The sequence below is a fragment of the Triticum aestivum genome, chromosome 6A, assembly GCF_018294505.1.
Source record: "Triticum aestivum cultivar Chinese Spring chromosome 6A, IWGSC CS RefSeq v2.1, whole genome shotgun sequence".
Lineage (NCBI taxonomy): Eukaryota > Viridiplantae > Streptophyta > Magnoliopsida > Poales > Poaceae > Triticum > Triticum aestivum.
Genome location: NC_057809.1, coordinates 62,652,452 through 62,669,982, shown reverse-complemented (window position 1 = coordinate 62,669,982; position 17,531 = coordinate 62,652,452). Strand labels below are relative to the sequence as shown.

The 17,531-nt window shown below is 48.6% G+C and overlaps 1 pseudogene; it reads right to left on the bottom strand.

The window, feature by feature from the left end:
* Positions 1-660: 660 nt before the first annotated feature.
* LOC123132031 (pentatricopeptide repeat-containing protein At4g01990, mitochondrial-like) lies at positions 661-4,246 on the bottom strand (annotated as a pseudogene).
* Positions 4,247-17,531: the final 13,285 nt, after the last annotated feature.

Sequence of the window (17,531 nt, the reverse complement as noted above, 5' to 3'; positions counted from 1 at the left end):
TGAAATTTTTTTAGCCAAGTGTGCCTCAGACTGCAGATTCTCAAATGAATACGTATTTACAATACAATTTACATTTTTGAGGCTAAAAATGAAAAAGAAAAAAACTAACATGTTTAAGGCACGAAATGCTAGTGGTTGTATTGCTAGGTCCTGCTGCTGGTAATTGTCAGGCCGCTAGTACGAAAGCCCACGGCGGTATCTTTTTTTTCTTTTCAAATTTAGACTTCTTATTTTTCGTTCCCTGTGTTTTTTTTCCTTCTTCTTATTTTACAATATTTTAGGTCAGGATGTAAAAGGCTTAATATCATTAGATGACATCAATTGTTATTTGCTGGGTTGGCTACCCGCCGCACTCCGTTTGACCCAAGCGTCACTGGTTCGAGTAATGCGTATAGAAACGAGATTTGCACCGTATTTGCACATTCGAGCCAAGTTTTTGCACCACTTTGATGTATGCCACAAGTTCTAGCACTAAGGTGATCATTTACGCCACGTTCTAGTACCACCGGTGTAATTGACTCTATACAGTATCACAAATCACTCACTGCTTCGTTGCGCCTCTTCATGAATGTTTGGCAACACTAAAAATTAGAGAATCGTACTAGCAGGCAGCAGCACAGCTATATGTTACACAGTAGTCGGGGGGGGGGGGGGGGGGGGTAGCAGAAATCAAATGTAAAATACCAAAGGCCCTAGAAATGTAGATAATACAGAAATCCGGTGACAGCGAGGGATGATAAAGATCCATCAAATTCTTGTAGAGTAGATACTTCCTCCCGGGCTTTTCACGAGATAACGGCATCTTCGACAAGTCATAATTCTGCTCTATAATAACCAAGAAAATGTATATGGTGGCCTCGACTTCTAACAAAGTTTCTTACCTACTCATTTTGAATTGCCGGATACACTCTCCAGCAATTTCGTCGTCTCAGGTCCTACGTGAATCCCATCATCTTCGATGCGCTGAGCAATGGATGGGTTGGTTCTACCTGCAGCTATATAGGTCCGCACAATGCCCTCATAAGCTTCCGCATCAAGGCATTCGAGCTTCTTCAGGCACTCGCAGAAAGACTCCACACCATCAACATCCTTTGACTCTTCATAGTGCTTCAGAAATCTGCTCGTAAGCTTTTCCGATGGCACCCATTTGTGTGCCGTAAGCATCTTCTTTGCATCTCTCAAGATCTCCAATGCCGCGGTAACATGAGATTTGTCCAAATAGAACTCGGCAAATATGTAAACCGTCCTCCCGTTGCAATGACCCTGAGACATGACGGATAGCCTCAGCTTCGTCTATCATACCCTTATCAAGGTAAGCTTTGATCATAACATTTGTATCCACATGTCATAATGTTCATTACTCGATTCCCACTCCTGAAAGATTTGCTGCAAAGACGCAAAAGTCATCAATCATACTCAGAGCTTCAAGCATCACAAGATAGCTTTTGTTCAAGCATTTCTTGAATGTGGACTTAAAAGACTCCCAGATCCTCTTAACCTTGGTTGAATTGCCAGAATGGACAACAACTCAGCTTTGTCCATGACTTCCTCAGCTTTCTTTAGGGCCACTTCTGACTTTCCAAACAGCTCTAGTTTAATATAACTGTTTGCCATCAAAGTGTACAAGGACCAGTGAACTGGAGCCACCTTCTCCAATTCTTCCAGGACTTTCTCTGCAGCCTCCAGGTCATTCATTCTGATATAGCTTTCTATCAAAGTGAAGTACGTAAAATTGTTAGCACTTATACCGCTTTCTCGCATTTCTTCAAATGTGGAGGGGATTTTCTCTGGCTGGTCCGCCTTTTGGTACAAAGTCATCAAGCTGTTGTACACCAGTGTATCTGGAACAATGTCCATGGCTTTCATCTTCTCGTAGAGTTCCAGACCTTTGCATGCCATTCCGTGTTCACCATAGCAGTTAAGCAAACATACATAAGTTTCCTTTGACTTATCTGGAAGGCTCCAGAAGTATTCTTCAGCCGCCTGTATCCCGTGCACTTTTGAAACAAGGCCAAGCCGCAGGGCTTGATGCTCAAGCGTCAACTTTGCTCCACGAGATTCCATCCAGTCCATCAACTGGGTACAAAACGACACATTTGGTTATTACACAGTGAACACAAAAAATACTCTGCTCAGAAAGAGGTTGCACCAGAACAGCATATGAAATCTCTACAGATAAAAAAGATACTTAGGAGAGACGCATTAATGCCATCACAATTTAAACCTCCACTGTTAGAACTTGAACCTTCATTTCCTATTGTGAATTCTTACTTTCCTTCCCTCTAGAACATTATTTCTCCAGGTTTTTGCCTATTTATGTGTGAGAATTGAGATCCCCGACTTAGCAGTAGAGTGTGTTACAGGTAAGCTAACAATGGCAGATTAATCACCGAAATTGGAAATTAACTCATGATACGACAAAAAGGTCCCCAATCTTACCACTGAAATCAGACACCAAGAAATGGAAAGTACAGATAGGCGATAGTGCCACCAGATATTTGTGAGAATGTGAAGGAGCCCTAGGACACCCCCTGCTATAAATAACTGGAGGGCTGTAGTTTGATGAGACATTCTGAGCTTGTGGAGAACATCCAACTTCTATCATGTCCTTTGTTCTCCAATCTTCAGAGCTCCTCCTGGCCATAGGGCCGCTCACTTGTTTGGACTTTGTATCTGCCTACAATTGGCTGATTCCTGAGATCCATAAATTGTTCAATTTCAACCAAAAGCAACTGAAGCTTGTTCCGTCTGATCCATATTAATTGTCGCTGATTTAGTACAACTTCGACAATTAATATGGATCGAGGGAGTATAATTTAGCAAACACCCACCAGTTGCTACTTTTTGTGTAAATACAGAAAATCCAGGGTTTCGTATAGAAAACTACCAGTACATTGACTGTTGACATGTTTCTTATCAGCCCAGCATTTGTGGCCTATCTGTTTTACAAAGCATCACCCTTATACCAAAATAACAACAGGGCTGGCTGTCAATCCCTCTCAAATACAACCATCTGCTTCTCTCCTCTACACGTCAGCACCTGGATGGATGCACATGCACTAAATCAACACGCGTAATGGACCTAAAGTCACTGACTCACTGTGGTCATTAAGTCCAAGTTTTCAATGTTTATTTATTCACAGTAATTACTTGTAAGTCGCCTGAAAAATCAAATTTGGGTGAGAGGTTAGAGGTTGAAGACGATGAACAGTGAAGGTTTCGGAGGTGAAGAAGCTGATCTGGCTGCCCATCTTGCATCCGACGACTCACATGGAATCGACTGACCCAAATTTGATTTTCAGGCGACGTACATCCAGCCAATCCCTTATTTACTAAGCCACTTTAGTAAAATTCACCTGAATGCGCTAAGTCTGAGGCTAAAGACATCTTATACACAATCATCTTTTCAGACTACGAAAAGTGAAAACTAAGGAGCTATAATATTTAGAAAGAAAAGGAAGCTGCAACATATCCTCAAAGTTCCCAGGCAGAACAGGTAGCGCCACGATATATCACCTGATTTTGCGATTATAGTTAGTATAGGATATCCAATGCCCTTCCTACCTAATAGTGTTGCCCTCTGAAGCTGCAGCAATGTGCAGTGTGGCACCTGGTTTCACTTAGCGTCAGACAACAAATTACCATTGTTGTTGTTGGCAACACAATCAGTTGACCACAATCCTATTCTTCAGTCGAGAATGCAGGATGCACAATTATCCAATAGTGGCCTTAAACTAAAATTATCCACAAAGAGAATGCAAAATGGAGCTCTTTCAATGAATACCCTAGTATGTCAATCCATCCCCTTTCCTCGCTACTCGCTTTATCCCGAACCTACTACTTTCGGCACAAATACGCATCCCGATCCAAATCAGGCCACCATTTTGCGGGGAGATTGGGGGGTAGGGGCTCACCTCGAGCGCGCAAGCGTTGCTCTTGAACTTGCGGAGCTTCCGGACGTAGGCCACGATCTGGTCCGCCGAGAGCGGGCGCCTCTTGCGGAGATAGTTGTCCATCTCCGCCGCCATCATTCCCGGTGGCCTGCCGTACAGCCTCGAGATTCTCCTGTAGAGCGGGGCCCACGACGGGTCAAGGTCATCCCGTCCAGGGACGGCCGGCTGCGCCTGCGCCTGCGCGAGCTCGTGTGCGAATCTTGCCGGGGCAAGGGAGATGCGCGGCCGCGGCGCGGCGGCGATCGCCGTGCGCAACATGGGTGCCTGAGAGCAAGCGAAGACCCAAAGGGACGCTCCGCTTTTGGTTAGAGCATCTTCAATTTCAATAGATGGTCTAAAATTTGGTGGTCCAAAATCGGAGACGTAAAATTTGGACCGCCAAAAAATGTGTTTTGGAGTTTTGAAAAAAGCTCAACTCCAACAGATGATTTAAAATGATGGTCCAAATTTGCAACTTCAATAGATAATCCAAAATAAAGATGAAAACGGCCGCGCGGCTGCTACCAACCATTGTTCAGCCACGGTTTTGTATTGAAATAGCAACTAAAATTTGAAAATAAAGTGCATCATCATTTGCCACATTTTTTGCGTGTGCATGGAAGCTTCATCATCAACATTATAATTGCACGCACAAACAATCAAGAACACAAAAAATTTGAAACAACAAACGAGAGCACAACCACGAAAATTATACCTTTGCGACATTTCGTCGAACATGTTGGAGGCGGTGGCCGTCGGCGTGGCCACATCTTCCTCCACGGCCGGCGGTGGCGGCGGGGGAGGTGGAGGAATGGATGTGTGGCTGCTGGAAGAGGCCGCCGGCCGCACCGTCTGCGAATCGTTGCCTCGAACCGCCGCGGCCGCCTTTGAGACCTTCACCGGCCGCGTAGAAATGTCGGCCGGGTTGCGCCTGCGGTTGGCCGGCCGTTTGACACTGCCTCCTCGTCCCTTCACCGGCTTCGCCGCCTGCGCGGTGGCCACCGGCCGGGGCGGCGCCAATTCGGGCCGGCGGGCGGGGGGCGACGGCATGGCCGCAGTTACGGCGGGATGGTAGCGGCGGCGGCCACGTGGGTCAGCCCATCGGCTGTGGCGGCGGCGGAGAAGGCGGCGGGGTCGTCGACATCGGCCATGCCGGCGCTGGACGGCGGCGGCCGGGAGGGTCGCAAGCGGGCGGACGGGCGCGGGCGGGTGGGAAAGGAAATGAAGTGGCGGTTGGGCGTTCGCGGGCGGCGGCTAGTTTTGGACCAGATGCATCTCGTGATATATATTTGCATCGCGAAGTGTTGTATTTTACATCACGAGAAGGCCGCGGGCCATTTTTTTTTGCATATAGACCGTCTGTTGGAGCAGGGTTTTTTGCCCCAGACGGTCCAAAAGTTAAGTATTTTTACATTTGGACCGTCTATTGGAGATGCTCTTAATTGGGTCACCCGAGCGGACTGGCGCGTCCTCTTTTTTGTTTGGGTCGATGATGGCAGATTCATTTTTCTCGTGTCCAAAAAAAGTTTCAAAACATTTGGCCAAAATGAACATAATTTAACATAACTGAGTATTAAATGGACGATCAACCGCGGGCCAAAGTTCATTTAAATGTTAATAAATCTTTAAAAAAACGTGCATGGTCAGCACTGCCCCTAGGCGGCGTCGTAGTCGTCCTCTTCCCCGGGGCGGTAAGGTCGATGAACACCGGTGCTGGCCCAGCCCAGGGGAGAACACTCTCCCACGTCGCACGCGACGCCTCCTCCGCCGACTGTCCCCGATGGTTGTCCTGCCGGCGGCTGCACTGCTGCTGCGCAGGCGCGCTCCTCCTCCCTCTCCAAGCGCTCCTCCTCCGTCTCCTGTGCCAAGTGGCGCTCTAGCTCTATATGCCGCTCGCCGTTGTCGCGCTCCTCCGTCAATGCGCGCGCCTGCATTGTTGGAGGTACGCGGCCTCCTGCTCTGGCGTCGCCCCGAGCCACACGACGCGGACCCACTCGTTGAGCTGGCCGGTCCACTGGTACCGCCCCGGCTCGGGCTCCATGGACGGCGGCTCGGCCTTGGGCTCGGGGAGGAGCGGCGGCGGGTGGAGGGGGGTGACGCAGTCGCCGCCCGCGGACAGCGTAAGGGCCTCCTATAGGCCATCCCAGTTTGCGTCCTCATCGCGACTGTTGAGGATATAACCACTAAGGGTAAACCGCCCAGGAGGGGCCGGTTCACCTTCAGTTATACTGAAGCCCAAGGAAATCTGGAAGATGGCGCTTTACGGATGAAGCTTAGAGGCCCAGAGCCCACAGGAGGTTTAGGGCCCATGATAGTAAACCACCATGATTGTATAAACTTGCATTGTAAGATAAGAAAGAAAAGACCGAGGCGGACACTTGTATGAGCTAGCCTCGGGACTCTGTAGACCGGCCGGGATCCTCCTGAATATATAAAGGGGTGACCCGGCGGCGGTTCAGGGACAGAAAAAACAACAACTCGAAGCCAGACAAAGCAGATTCGCTCCCTGGTCTTCGAAACCCCAGCAATACAAATCACAACTAGACGTAGGCTTTTACCTTCATCGAAGGGGCTGAACTAGTATAAAATCTCGTGTCCCTTTGTCCGGTTTAATCCCTTCAAGCTAACCCGTAGTGATGGCTCCACGACTAAGTCCTTCCATGAGGACATCTGCCGTGACAATTCCACGACAGTTGGCGCCCACCGTGGGGCCATCACACGATGGTTTCGAGTTCTTGAAGGGCAACTTCGATGGACTGAGGGGATACGCTGTGGGCCGGATGACGAAGAGTCACCGCGGCAAGCTCTACATCGACAATGCAGGATGGGGTCCCGAGGCTAATTCAATAGAATACGGGTACCGGGTCCCCTTTGGTGGGATTCACGTCTTCATCGGCAAGATCGGTGAACCGGCCCCCGAGCCGGACACCTGCACCGACATCATCGAGACGGCTCGGCATGCAAGTTCTTCACCGGTTCAGCCTGAGGCCAGGCATGTTTTCATGGGTGTCGTCCACGGTTCGGGTTATGAGGAGGAACCGGTCTCCGATGGAGAAACCATAGTCCGCAGTGATGACGAGTCTTCCGGAGAAACCGAATCGCTTTACCAGTTGTACGACGGGCGGATTGAGGAAGGATCCGAGGGCAACAGTATTCCGGATTTCCCCGGTCTGCCAAACCGAGCCGCTGTCTTCATGGCCAGCACACGACCGGCGCCTCATTCATCTACCGCCGCAGCGGTACTCTCCGGTTCAACGACGGCCACGCCAGCAGGTGCAGGAAGCTCGGCGCCGCCTCCGGCCCAAGTCTTGTCTGATTTGTTCGACGCTCTAGCGGCACTGATGTCCGCGGAGGTAGACGCAGCAGCCAGGGATCAGCACGATGCGGAGATTCTAAAGGTGAAAGATCAGATAGCCCAGGCTCCTGGCAGCAGAGAACGCCAGGATGGCCACAGAGCGGGCCGAGTTGGAAGCACAGGCTTACCGGATTAGACTAGATCAGAATGCTTCAGAAGAGGTCATGAGAAGAAGGTACCGATCACGTCTCCCGTCGGTTTATGAGCCGCAGAATCTTTTCAACACACCAGGTGCAGGAGCTGGTAACCAACCCGCGCCAAACCGGGCGGGGGCACCGGAAGCAGGAGCGCCGGTTCAGCCACGCGCAACAAACCTGCCTCGCCAGAACAACGTTGTATCATCAACGCCGCCCGGGCATTATTCCAACCCGTTGGATAATATTGTGGCCGCCGCTTCACGCCTGGCGGCTCTCCCAACCGACGGCGAATCACCAGTTGCAGTGGAAGCGCGTCGGGCCAGGGATCTCCTTCAGACAACACTGAATCAACAGCAAGCGTATTCACACAGCCGTGAGAGGATTCATTCCACTCCCTGTCCAAGCCGGAGTTATAGCAGACACGTGGAGGACGAACCGGCCGTATCCAGTAGCGCACGCCACCGAAATTCGCCGCGGGAGAACAACCCGGCCGGGGAGGTGCTAATGCGCAAGATGTTGTGGACCACGGCCGCGCACGACGGGGGGCCGAGTTGACAGCTCGACACGAAGCACGACATCATACTCCGGTTCACCCCACTGCCTCCGTGGAGCCAGGGGTAATGTTCAGTTCCCTAGGAGTACCATGTTTAACTCCCGCACTGCGTAATGTGCGATTGCCCAAGGATTTCAAGGGACCTCGTAAGGTACCAAATTACACCGCCGAGTTGCAGCCAGAGGCGTGGGTGGAGAGCTATGAGATGGCAATGGAGATGTTAGATGTGGATGAGGCGGTTTGTGCTAAATATTTCACCATGATGCTGGAAGGAACAGCTCGCACTTGGTTGAAGAGCTTGCCAACCAACTCTATCGACTCATGGGCCGAATTAAAGCGCCGGTTTATCCAGAACTTCAAGGATACGTGCAAGCAGCCGATGTCAATTGTGGATCTGGCCGCTTGTGTCCAAGAGGAAGGGGAGTCCACGACCCATTGGGTTAAACGAGTCTCGACGATTTTGCATTCGTCAGATCGTATTAATGCAGATACCGCGGTATTAACGTTGGAGGGCAATTGCCGTTTCAAGCCGTTGAAACAGAAGTTGGGAAGGCTCAAACGTCATTGCAACGACATGTCAACACTCATGGCCGCTTTAGTTAAGTATGCCGATTCAGATAATACCAAGGATCCGGATTCAGAGGAGGACAAACCGGAGAAGGGAAAGAAGAACGGCGGTGCAAAAGGGCAGCACCACAACCAAGGGGGCCATGGGAATAACAGTAAGCGTAAAGCGGATAATTCAGATTTGGTGGCTAACACAAATATGCAGCGTCGCAAAGGTAAACCGCCCCAGCGCGGCATGAATCTGGAGCGTTTGTTAAACCAGCCCTGCCCGAAGCATGGAACCAAGGAGGCCCCTGCCACACATCTTTGGAAAGATTGTCACATAATGAGGGAGTTCAAAAATTCTGATTTATACCGGTATGATCAGGATCCACCCGGCGGTTCAGGCCCAGGTTTCCATGGGGGCGGCGGTTCAAGCTCTGGATTTCAGAACAACCAGGGCCATCAGAACAACCATGGTAATAACCAGCAGAATAACCAAGGGAATCAGCAACAGTCAGGTTACCAGAGTCACCCCAAGCAGTTGAACAGCGGACAGTATCATGTGTTCACTACCAGCTTGTGCAAGCGGGATCAGAAACTTCACAAGAGGGCAGTCAATACTGTTGAACCGGCTGTACCACATTATCTACGATGGTCGGAGCAGCCTATTGTGTGGAGCAGGGAGGATCACCCGCCCCGGGTTGACAATCCGGGCCAACTAGCCTTGGTGGTAGCGCCTCAGGTGGGAGGCTATAAGTTTACCAAGGTTCTGATGGATGGAGGGAGCAGTATCAACATCATGTACTATGAGACTTTCCGTCGCATGGGTTTGATGGATAAGAATCTTAAACTGTCAAGCACTATCTTTCATGGTGTGGTACTAGGTAAGTCGGCCTACCCTGTGGGAAAGATTGCTTTGGAAGTTGTGTTTGGAGATGAGTTTGATTCCAGGTCTGAGACTTTGACCTTTGAAGTGGTGAAAATCCAGAGTCCATATCACGCGCTATTTGGACGGCCGGCTTGCGCGAAATTCATGGCAAGGCCCTGTTATGTCTATCTACAGCTCAAGATGCCAGGTCATAAGGGGACAATCACAGTACATGGGAGTCGAAAGATTGCCTTGGATTGCGAGGAAGGTGAAGCGGCCTATGCTGAATCAGTTTGTGCAACAGAGGAGCTGAAATTCTATAAAGACAATGTTGATCCAGCGGACATGACCCCCCAGAAGAAGCCTACGACGGAGCATGACCCGGCCCTCATGTTCAAACCGGCTAATGAGACTAAACTCGTTGACTTCGTCCCTGGTGATTCATCCAAGCAGTTTAGTATCAGTACAAATCTGGATCCAAAATAGGAAAGCGCGCTCATCGAGTTCATCTGTGAGAACCGGGACATCTTCGCATGGAAACCTTCTGACATGCCAGGTGTACCGAGGGAACTCACTAAGCACACCCTAAATATTGATCCTAAGTTTAAGCCGGTCAAGCAGTACCTTCGCCGCTTTAACGAAGAAAGACGCAAGGCCATCGGCAAAGAGGTAGCCCGGCTACTGGCGGCTGGGTTTATTGTCGAAGTGTTTCATCCCGAATGGTTGGCTAATCCGGTGCTTGTTCTTAAGAAAAATGGCACTTGGCGTATGTGTGTAGACTACACTGATTTGAATAAAGCTTGCCCAGCAGATCCTTTCGCTCTCCCGCATATTGATCAGATCATTGATGCAACGGCGGGTTGTGAGCGCCTGAGTTTCCTGGATGCTTATTCAGGTTATCATCAGATTAAGATGGCAGTTAAGGACCAGGAGAAGACAGCCTTCATCACTCCCTTTGGAGCCTTCTGCTATGTTTCTATGCCCTTTGGGCTCAAGAGTGCCCAAGCAACCTACCAGCATTGTGTGCAAAATTGTCTTCACAAGCAGATCGGGCGTAATGTTCATGCCTATGTGGATGACATTGTGGTGAAATCCAGAAAGCAGGAAACCCTGATAAATGATCTCAAAGAGACGTTTGACAATCTTCGGGTTTACAAAATGATGCTCAACCCGGACAAATGTGTTTTTGGTGTTCCAGCAGGAAAACTCTTGGGTTTTCTTGTGTCTAACAGAGGTATTGAGGCAAATCTGGAAAAGATCAAAGCAATCACATCCTTGGCTAAACCGGCATGTATCAATGATGTTCAGCGTCTGGCGGGCCGGATTGCAGCCCTCAGCCGATTTATCAGCCGTTTGGGAGAGAAGGCGATTCCCCTGTATCAGATGTTGAAGAAAACAGATAAATTCGTCTGGAGTGACGCCGCTGATACGGCATTCGAAGAGTTGAAGCGGCAGCTAGCTGAACCGCCAGTCCTCGCTGCTCCAATTGATAATGAACCTCTACTGTTGTACGTGGCTGCCAATGCCTGATCGGTTAGTGTGGCGATTGTGGTTGAGCGTAAGGAGTCTGGGAAAGAATATCCGGTTCAACGACCAGTTTATTATATCAGTGAAGTACTGATCGAATCAAAGCAAAGATATCCGCATTGACAGAAGCTAGTGTATGGAGTTTTCATGGCAAGTAGGAAACTCAAGCAATATTTTCAAGGCCATCCTATTATAGTGGTTAGTTCTGCTCCCTTGGGTGATATAATCCAGAATAGAGAGGCAACTGGCCGGGTTGCGAAGTGGGCGATCGAGCTCGGTCCCCATAGTTTGAAGTATACACCCCGAACAGCCATCAAATCTCAGGCGCTTGTGGACTTCATCAATGATTGGACCGAGTTACAGGCACCAGAAGACAAACCAGATAATACATACTGGACCATTCACTTTGATGGATCCAGGCAGTTGGAAGGCTCGGGGGCTGGAGTTGTCCTCACTTCCCCTCGAGGAGATAAGATTTGTTATGTTCTCCGCTTAATGTTTCCTTGTACTAACAATGCAGCGGAGTACGAGGCCTTGCTCCACGGTCTTCGTGTAGCTAAGGAAATGAACTTAAGCCGGGTTCGATGCTTTGGAGATTCTGATCTGGTGGCTCAGCAAGTTTCTGGTACTTGGGATTCTAAAGACCCGCTCATGGCGGCTTATAGGCGCGAGGTGGATATTGTAGCAGGTCACTTTAAGGGTTATCAGGTGGAGCACATCGACCGGCGCAAGAATGAAGCAGCAGATGCTCTAAGCCGACTGGGATCTCAGCGTAAACCGGTACCACCTAATACCTTTCTAGATATCTTGCATAACCCGTCTGTCAAGTTGCCTACAGAGGAGGATTTAGCTGTTCCTGATCCGGAGGCCCAGTTGGTAGCCGTTTTACATGCCACTCCGGATTGGACGGTTCCATATTTGGCGTATCTGAACCGGGGCGAATTACCAGAAGACGAACTTTTCGCCAGGCAGATAGTCCGGCGGTCCAAGTCTATGGTTGTTCACAATGGCGAGTTGCACCGTTCTAGTGTTTCAGGCGTATTCCAACGTTGTGTTTCTCCTGAAGAAGGACAAGAGATTCTACGGGAAATCCATGAAGGGGATTGCGGTCACCATGCCAGCTCAAAGTCCTTGGTTGCTAAGGCTTTCCGACACGGGTTCTACTGGTTGACAGCTCATTCTGATGCGGAAGACTTGGTAAAGCGGTGTGACGCTTGTCAGAAATTTTCACGTCGTGCTCATGTTCCTGCTCAGGAGTTACGCATGATCCCCATCACTTGGCCGTTTGCTACTTGGGGGCTTGATATGGTTGGACCCTTTAAGCGTTCTAAGGACAAGAAGACCCACCTGTTGGTGGCGGTTGACAAGTTCACCAAATGGGTTGAAGCGGAGCCCGTCAGTAAATGTGATGCAGCCACGGCGGTTCAATTTCTCAAAAAGATTATTTTCCGTTTCGGTTTCCCACATAGCATCATCACAGATAATGGTACGAACCTTTCTAAAGGTGAGATGGAGGAGTTCTGCCAACGAGAGCACATCCGGCTTGATGTAGCGTCCGTGGCTCACCCCCAGTCCAATGGTCAAGCTGAGAGGGCGAATCAAGAAATCCTGAAGGGTATCAAGCCTCGGCTCATGGTCCCTTTGAAGCGGACGCCGGGTTGTTGGGTGGAGGAATTACCATCTGTGTTATGGAGCATAAATACCACCCCAAACCGATCTACGGGATATACACCCTTTTTCCTGGTTTATGGGGCTGAGGCTGTCCTCCCAAGTGATATTCGTCACGACTCGCCCCGGGTCGCGAATTATGTTGAAGCGGATAACGAGCAAGCACGCCAAGAGGCGCTGGACCTGTTAGATGAGAAGCGAGACATGGCTTTGGCTCGGTCGGCGGTTTATCAGCAAGACCTGCGGCGTTATCACAGCCGCCGGGTTAAGACAAGAACCTTTCAAGAAGGCGATTTGGTACTTCGGCTCATTCAAGACCAGACTGATATGCATAAGTTATCCCCACCTTGGGAAGGGCCTTTTGTGGTCAGCAAAAATCTGCACAACGGATCATACTACCTCATTGACGTTCGAGAAGACTCACGTAGCTCTGAGGAGGAGACCCGGCGGCCATGGAACATAGCTCTCCTACGGCCTTATTACACTTGAAGCCACAGGCTTTTCATATGTACATATTTCAACAATGTATATATTATGATTAATATAATAAACCAGCATCCTTGCTATCAAGCAGGGCCTCCGCCGTTTTTTTCTTCAAATATCTGTTAACATGGGGGCTTCCTGTTCAAACATAGGTGTATTCACCAAAGAGAACATAGCGTTACTACCCTCCTGATGCAGCTATCACGCCACAACAAAGCTTGGGAGCTTCACACCCAAGGGGCCAAAGAGAGTCTTGTTGCTACGCACAACTCAAACATAGGCACCCATTGAGCACAGCTCACAAAGTTACTTGGGGGCTCTTTGCGTCAAATACCAAAGAGTTTGAAAGGACCCTTGTAGCTGGGTATCGACCCACGGCTTGGAAGCCTGGTGTATTCACCTAAAACCCCGGGTTAACCTGCCTTCATCAAGTAAGCCACTCCTATCCAGGTAATCCTGGCACGACCCGTCGAACGTTTGACAGTTACTCTCATTGAGACCCTGAACTTGTCAAAGTTAAAACGATGATTGGTTAGTTGGAGGGCCATCTTAAAAGGCTTTGCCAAAATGGTTTAACTCAGTGGCCTGGCAGCCCATGAAAAGCCTCGATTTGGGCCTGGCAGCCCTCGAAAAGCCTCGACTACAGTTTTTTGTTTGCTTTTTTCTGCCAAGTTTTTGTTTTTCGTGAGGTCTACGTTAAACCGGAGTTTCTTAACCCGGCATGGCTTATGGATCTTCTGTTAAAGTATACAATTAAAGGTAATCCGGCATCCCTCAAAACCGGTCTGGCTTTGACACTTTGTCTCCAGCAATCGGCCGGTGTTCATCACAACCCGGTTTTATATCATATATGCCAACATGGCATGGTGGAAGTTGGGTTTTCACCTTTTCTTCAAATCACAATTGGTAAACCAACAACAATGTTTTATATCACAGGTATGATTTATTATTGCTGCAACCGTAGTTGCTTACCAAGTTGTGTTGGGTATTTTGACCCGTCCGGTGGTAAACCGCCTGGACAGATTTTCCTTATGCAGGCACATGGATTGCATAATATTGTAAAAATACATAAGCCAGTACTGAAATTCTCATGATAAATCAACGCAAAGTGTATTCCGCTGCACGAGGGCAACGGATCAAAGTATTTCCACTAGCTTATTACAAGGCGCTTGAAGGCCCAAAATATGGTATTTCCAGCAGAACAAGGTTTCTGGAGCATCACTCTAATTGCCGGATCAAGTCTCATTACCATGTTGATGCGAAGTTGATGGGTCATCTAGCGTCGGTTCAGCCTCTTCTTCCCCACCTAGCGGCTGGAAGTTTGTGGTGGTCCAGTCAATCCGGGTTAAGGCCTGAAAGATAGCTTCTTCACTGATAAGTTCTGACGGATCAATATCAGGGGCATAAGTGTGCTTACGGATTCCTGGAATAAGATTTTGCGCCTCCGGAATGACAGGGTTAGCCCGTTTGTTGTTGGCATCATAATAAGACCGGTGAACCGTGAAGTTAGCATCTTCTGCCAGCTGACTCGCCAGAGGACGCATTTCCCTTGTCACTCTTTTAAGGGCCGCATCATCAAAATCTGCCCCATTTTCTTGTGTGCTTGGAAAGCCTTTGGCAAGGTCAACCGGATCCAAGTCAGCTATCCATGCTTTGGCTCGGGTAAGTGCCAACAAAGCGCCGGCCCTGGCAGCAGATCGCTTCACCTCTTCTAGCTGTGCTGGTACCATGGATAGCCTTGTCAGAGTATCCTTGATCAGTGTTGGGGCCGGATTGTCATAGGAGGCTGCACAGATAACCCGTTGAGCACCGGTGTAAAGTTGTTCCAGAAGAGTATATGCTGCTTTCAGCTTCATCCGTACATCTGAGCCCAGATGAGTAATGCGGCTCCCTGCAACGGTTTCAGAATTTCATATTTCAACCGGCACCTTACAACATGGGTATTTCAAATACTTTGCTAGGAGTACTTACCAAATACTGCGGAGGTCATGGCGTTCACTTGGCACTTTAACCCAGAAAGCTCTTCTGCCACCGGTTTAAGTGCAGATTCGGCGTCTTCAGCCCGTTTCAGCAATGTCCCCTTTTCAGTGTCCCAGTTGGCACGTTCCGTCTTGAATTCTTCTTTCAGTCGTTCTATGGAAGTTAAAGCGGCTCGAAGTTCATCTTTGGCTTTGGAAGATTCTTCTTGCTGAGATTTGATAATTTCTTGAAGATCAGCAATCTGCGTCCGTTGATGGTTTATGTCAGCCTGCCAAAATCAAGAGGAGCATTTCAATATTTTATCAAAAGTCCCAAGCATACAACTGGTTCTACACTTGGCACTTGGGGGCTAATGCGGATTAATTCTTTCTTACTGCTTATTCAAAGTCCCAAGGATTCATACAAGTTTCAATCCTGGCACTTGGGGGCTAATGCGGATTAATTCTTTCTTACTGCTTATTCAAAGTCCCAAGGATTCATACAAGTTTCAATCCTGGCACTTGGGGGCTAATGTGTGTTTGTTCAAAAAACTTAAAAGTCAACAATGTGCAGCTTGGAAATTCAAAGTCCCGGTTTGTTTTTACAAATTAAACCGACCCTTGGGGGCTACAAGATACAAGGCAGTGAAAATACAAAGATAAGGAGGAAAATGTTTACCTCATAACGTTCCTTCATCAGATTTACCAAGTCAGCCTCATTATCTCGACTTGTATAAAGCCGGTTCAAGAAACCGGAATGAAGATCCTGGGCAGAAAGATTAGCATATTTTGACATATCAGTTTCCATCTTCCTCTTGCCCATTGAAATAAACTCATCCTTAGCGGTATGTTTTGCCAAGACAACTGGATCACCCGGAGCGGTATAAGCAGTGCCAGTAACAATAACGTCATCGTCTTTGGCTGGGCTTGGCGGATTAGCACTTGACTTCAGTGGATCAGCAGCCGGACTTGCAGGCATAGCATGTGGACTTGAGGTATCCTCATGTATGGCCGGATCAGCTTCCGGCGGATTAGCATTGATAGTTGGCTCTGGCAGGGTAAAATCATCCATGAGATTATCGAGATTTTTATCAAGATCCTCAGGAGCTTTCTCCGGCTCAACTTCACAGGTAGGGGCGCTGGTCTTGGCCTTCTTACTCAAACGAGCTTGAGCACTAATATTAAAACAAAGATTAGCATGGTCAACTGAGTTATGAAAGAGAAGGGAAGACTACACACTTACCCAGGGACGGTTTTCAGTGGAGGCAGCTGAGTGGTTGATGAACCGCCAGACGAATTAGAAGATGCCTGATAATTTGAATCAGATGAATTGAGAGGGCATCGGAAGAAACCTTTCAAAAGATAACGTTTTTCAGAAGAACAAGCAACCTCTGGACGACGTTTCCGGTTTGGGGTATGAGGTAAACCGGAAGAAGTGACCTGTTGACCACTGTGCCGGGTTGTGCGACGCCCTTCGGTTTGCTGTGTCTTCAAAGAAAGTTTTTGATCCAAATGAGCAACAGGGTGAGAGCATTTCACTTTTCGAACTGCACGGCGAAATCGTTGAACCGGCACAAGTTCCGAGTCAGAAGAAAAACAAATTACCTCAACATGATCTGCATGGCTGGCCTCCGCATCATCCTGGAAATAATCATTGTCAGTAAAATATATGGATAGAAGTCAAGGGAGTCAAACTTTACCTCTTCAGCCGAGTCATCGACATCTTCTGGTGGTTCTGAAGACTCAGCAGTTTTCTTTTTGGCAGCTTTCTTGATGACCTTGGTCTTACTACGAGGAGCCTTAGCTACTTTGTCTTGAGTTTTCTTTTTCCAAAAAGAGCTACTGGCCTATGGGATTGCACAAAGGTATTATTATAGCAGTGTCAAAGCGGAGAAGGATAAGGAAAAGTACAAGGTTAAAATATTTACCCCTGGCGGTTTGTTGGAGGCGTAAAAAGGACGCAGACCAATTTGAGTACATACGGCGAGCGGTTCGTCGAGTATTTTCTTTACACTTTCACTGACTTCATCGTCCGTCAGTTCTATTGAATTAAACCGTTGAGGATCATTGGTGTTGCCAGTGTATTCGAACATCAATCCGGGCCGGCGGCTTAAAGGAAGAATGCACCATGAAATCCAGCAACGGACGAGATCAACACCAGTTAAACCGTTGGCAAGAAGAGCCCGAAGTTTGGCGAGTTGAGGTGCATAGGCTTGTCGATCTTTGGCAGGCAATCTCTGAGGTAAAGGGTGATTATTGCTGAGCCGGTGCGGACGGTAGCCCGGCAAGGGATTCTCTTCAGCAGGGGCGGTATTCTGACAATAGAACCAGGTTTGGTTCCAGTCTTTTGGATGGCTGTGAAGTTTGGCGTGAGGAAAATCAACTTCTTTCCTCTTTTGGATTGACACACCGCCAAGTTCAGTATTAGGTCCATCAGAAAATTCCGTCCGGCGGTTTAAGTGAAAGAGATCTAGAAAGAGGTCAACAGTTGGTTCTTCTTG